This window comes from Rhincodon typus, unplaced genomic scaffold (assembly GCF_021869965.1).
Source record: "Rhincodon typus isolate 14 unplaced genomic scaffold, sRhiTyp1.1 hic_rhity00009813, whole genome shotgun sequence".
NCBI lineage: Eukaryota > Metazoa > Chordata > Chondrichthyes > Orectolobiformes > Rhincodontidae > Rhincodon > Rhincodon typus.
In genome coordinates, this window is record NW_025975451.1 from 3,313 (window position 1) to 7,931 (window position 4,619).

At 47.7% G+C, this 4,619-nt stretch overlaps 1 pseudogene; it reads right to left on the bottom strand.

Annotated features, from left to right (window-relative positions):
- Positions 1-1,058: 1,058 nt before the first annotated feature.
- On the bottom strand, positions 1,059-2,454 carry LOC125482396 (annotated as a pseudogene).
- Positions 2,455-4,619: the final 2,165 nt, after the last annotated feature.

Here is a 4,619-nt window from a genome sequence, read left to right on the forward strand (position 1 = left end):
TTCACCTCTCTCTCTATTCACCTCTCTCTCTATTCACCTCTCTCTCTCTCTCTATTCCTCTCTCTCTCTGTCTCTCTATTCCTCTGTCTCTCTCTTGCCCCCACCTCTCTCTCTCTTCCCCCCATCTCTCGCTTTTCCTCACTGTCTCTCTCTTCCTCTTTCTCTCTCTCTCTATTCCTCTCTCTCTCTGTCTATATCCCCCTCTCTCTCTATATCCCTTTCTCTCTCTCTATTCCTCTTTCTTTATTCCTACCTTTCTCTCTCTATTCCTCTCTCTCTGTCTCTCCATTCCATTCTATCTCTCTCTCCCTCTCGCTCTCTCTCTTCCTCCCTGTCACTCTCGTCCTCTTCCTCTCTCTCTCTTACTCTCTCTCTCTTCCTCTTTCTCTCTCTCTCTTTCCCTCTCTCTCTATTCCCCTCTCTCTCTATATATATTCCTCTCTTTCTCGCTCTATCTCTCTCTCTATTCCCTCTGTCTCTATTCCTCTCTCTCTATTCTTCTCTCTCTCTATTCACCTCTCTCTCTCTCTCTATTCCTCTCTCTCTCTGTCTCTCTATTCCTCTCTCTCTCTCGCCCCCACCTCTCTCGCTTTTCCTCACTGTCTCTCTCTTCCTCTTTCTCTCTCTCTCTCTATTCCTCTCTCTCTCTGTCTGTATCCCCCTCTCTCTCTATATCCCTTTCTCTCTCTCTATTCCTCTTTCTTTATTCCTACCTCTCTCTCTCTCTATTCCTCTCTCTCTGTCTCTATTCCTCTCTCTCTCTATTTCTCTCTCTCTCTGTTCCTCTCTCTGTCTCTCTCTATTCCTCTCTCTCTATCTATTCCTCTCACTCACTCTCTCCCTTTATTCCTCTCCTTCTCTCTTGCGCTATCTCTCCATTTCCCTCTCGCGCTCTGTCTCTCTCGCGCTCTGTCTCTCTCGCGCTCTGTCTCTCTCGCGCTCTCTCTCTCTCGCGCTCTCTCTCTCTCGCGCTCTCTCTCTCGCGCTCTCTCTCTCTTCCTCTTTCTCTCTCTCTTCCTCTTTCTCTCTGTCTCTCTCTCTCATCCTCTTTCTCTCTGTCTGTCTCTCTCTTTTCCTCTCTCCCTCTCTATTCTCCTCTCTCTCTGTCTCTTTTCCTCTCTCTCTCTTCCTCTTTCTCTCTCTCTCTTTTCCTCTTTCTCTCTGTCTATCTCTCTTCCTCTTTCTCTCTGTCTCTCTCTCTCTATTCCTCTCGCTCTCTCTCTCTATTCCCCTCTCTCTATATATATATCCATTTCTCTCCCCCTCTCTCTCTCTCTCTATTTCCCTCTCTCTCCCTCTCTCTTTTCGTGCCCTCTCTCTCTCGCTGTCTTCCCCCTCTCTCTTCCTCTCCGTCTCTCTCTTTGTCTTCCTCTCTCCCTCTATTCCTCTCTCCCTCTATTCCTCTCTCTCTCTATTCCTCTCTCTCTGCCTTCCTCTCTCTCTCTGCTGATTTCCCCCCCTCTCTCTCTCTCTCTCGATCTTCCTATCTCTCTCTATTCTTCAATCTCTCTCTCTCTTCCTATCTCTCTCTATTCCTCTCTCTCTCTCTATTCCTCCCCCTCTCTCTATTCACCGCTCTGTCTATTCCTCTCTCTCTCTATTCGTCCCTCTCTCTCTCACTCACTCTATTCCTCTCTCTCTCTCTATTCCGCTCCCTCTATTCCTCTTTCTCTCTCGCTATCTCTCTATTTCTCTCTCGCGTTCTCTCTCTTGCACTCTCTGTCTCACTCTCTCTCTCCCTCCATTTCCTCCCTCTCTCTGTTCCTCTCTCTGTTCCTCTCTCTATTCCTCTCTATATATATTAACCTCTCTCTCTCTCTCTATTCCCCTCTCTCTATATGTATATCCCTCTCCATCTCTCTCTCTATATCACCCTCTCTCTCTCTCTTCGCCCCCTCTCTCTCTCGCTCTCTTCCCCCACCTCTCTCTCTTCCTCTCCATCTCTCTCTTCGTCTTTCTCTCTCTCTCTCTCTCACTATTCCTCTCTCTCTGCCGATTTCCCCCCTCTCTCTCTCTCTTCCTCTATCTCTCTGTCTGTCTCTCTCTCTCTCCCTATTTCTCTCTCTCTCCAATCCTCTCTCTCTCTCTCTCTTCCTCAATCTCTCTCTCTCTCTTCCTATCTCTCTCTATTCCTCAATCTCTCTCTTTCTCTTCCTATCTCTCTCTATTCCTCTCTCTCTCTCTGTCTCTCTCTCTATTCCTCTCTCTCTCTCTCGCTATTCCTCTCTCTCTCTCGCTATTCCTGTCTCTCTCTCTATCTATTCCTCTCTCTCTCTCTGTTCGTCCCTCTCTCTCTCTCTTTCTCACTCTATTCCTCTCCCTCGCTCGCTATCTCTCCATTTCTCTCTCGCGCTCTCTCTTTCGTGCTCTCTGTCACGCTCTCTCTCTCTCCCTCCATTTTGCTGTCTCTCGCCATTTCGCTGTCCTTCCATTTCGCTCTCTCTCTTGCTCCATTCCTCTCTCTCTCTCTCTCCCTATTCCTCTCTCTCTATTCCTCGCTCTCTCTGTCTCTATTCCCCTCTCTCTCTCTATTCCTCTCTCCCTCTCTCTCTCTCTATATATATATATATATATATTCCTCTCTCTCTCTCTCTCTCTCTCTCTCTCTCTCAATTCCCCTCTCTCTGTATATATCTCTCTTTCTCTCTGTCTCTCTCTCGCTATTCCTCTCTCTCTCTGTCTCTCCATTCCACTCTGTCTCTCTCTCCCTCTCACTCTCTCTCTTCCACCCGCTCTCTCTCTCTTCCTCCCCGTCACTCTCATCCTCTTCCTTTCTCTCTCTCTTCCTCTTTCTCTCTCTCTCTTGCCCTCTCTCTCTATTCCCCTCTCTCTATATATATATCCCTCTCTCTCTCTATCTGTCATTCGCGCTCTATCTCTCTCTCTATTCCCTCTTTCTCTATTCCTCTCTCTCTCTGTCTCTCTATTCCCCTCTCTCTCTCTTCCCCCCGTCTCTCACTCTTCCTCACTGTCTCTTTCTTCCTCTTTCTCTCTCTCTGTATTCCTCTTTCTCTCTGTCTATTCCACCCCCCTCTCTATATCCCTTTCTCTCTCTCTATTCCTCTTCCTTTATTCCTACCTCTCTCTCTCTATTTCTCTCTCTCTCTGTTCCTCTCTCTGTCTCTCTCTATTCCACTCTCTCTCTATCTATTCCTTTCTCTCTCTCCCTCTATTCCTCTCCTTCTCTCTTGCGCTATCTGTCCATTTCCCTCTCGCGCTCTGTCTCTCTCACTGTCTCTCTCTCATGCTTTCTTGTGCTCTCTCTCTCTGGCTCTCTCTCTCTCTCTTCCTCTTTCTCTCTCTCTTCCTCTTTCTCTCTGTCTGTCTCTCTCTTTTCCTCTCTCTCTCTCTTTATTCCTCTCTCTCTATTCCTCTCTCTCTCTCTATTTCCCTCTCTCTCTCTATTCCCCTCTCTCTCCCTCTCTCTTTTCGCGCCCTCTCTCTCTCGCTGTCTTCCACCCCTCTCTCTCCCTCTCCGTCTCTCTCTTTGTCTTCCTCTCTCTCTGTCTTCCTCTCTCTCTGTCTCACTATTCCTCTCTCTCTCTCTCACTATTCCTCTCTCTCTCTCTCTCTCTATTCGTCCCTCTCTCTCTCTCTATTCCACTCCCTCTATTCCTTTCCCTCTCTCACTATCTCTCTATTTGTCTCTCGCGCTCTCTGTCTCGCTCTCTCTCTCTCTCTATCTCCATTTCGCTGTCTCTTGCCATTTCGCTGTCCGTCCATTTCGGTCTCTCTCTTGCTCCATTTCTCTCTGTCTCTCTCGATCTCCATTCCTCTCTCTCTCTCTCCATTCCTCTTTCTCTCTCTATTCATCTCTCTCTCTCTTTCTATATGTGTACACATATATATTCCTCTCTCTCTCTCTCTCTCTTAATTCCCCTCTCTCTCTTTCTATCCCTCTTTCTCTCTCTCGCTATTCCTCTCTCTCTCTCTCTCCATTCCACTCTCTCTCTCACTCCCTCTCTCTCTTCCTCCCCATCACTCTCATCCTCTTCCTCTCTCTCTCTTCCTCTTCCTCTCTCTCTCTTCCTCTTTCTCTCCCTCACTCTCTATTCCCCTCTATATATATATATATCTCCCTCTCTCTCTCCCATTTCACTATCTTTCGCCATTTCGCTGTCTATCTCCATTTCGCTCTCTATCTTGCTCCATTTCTGTCTCTCTCTCTTGCCCCCATTCCTCTTTCTCTATCCTTTCCTCACTCTGTCTCCATTTTTCTCTCTCTCTCTATTCCTCTCTCTCTTCCCACCCTTCTCTCTCTCTTCCTCCCCGTCACTCTCTTCCTCTTCCTCTCTCTCTCTCCCTCTTTCTCTCTCTCTTCCTCTTTCCCTCTCTCTCTCTCTATGCCCCTCCCTCGCTATTCCTCTCTCTCTCTATTCCCCTCTCTCGCTTGCTGTCTCTATTCCTCTCTCTCTCTCCTCTCTATTCTCCCTCTGTCTCTCTCTCTCTATTCCTCTCTCTCTCTTCCTCTCTCTCTATTCTTCTCTCTATTCTTCTCTCTCTCTATTCCTCTCCCTCTATTCGTCACCATCTCTCCATTTCTCTCTCGCGCTCTCTCTCTCTTCCTCTTTCTCTCTCTCTCTCTTCCTCTTTCTCTCTGTCTCTCTCTCTCTTTCCCT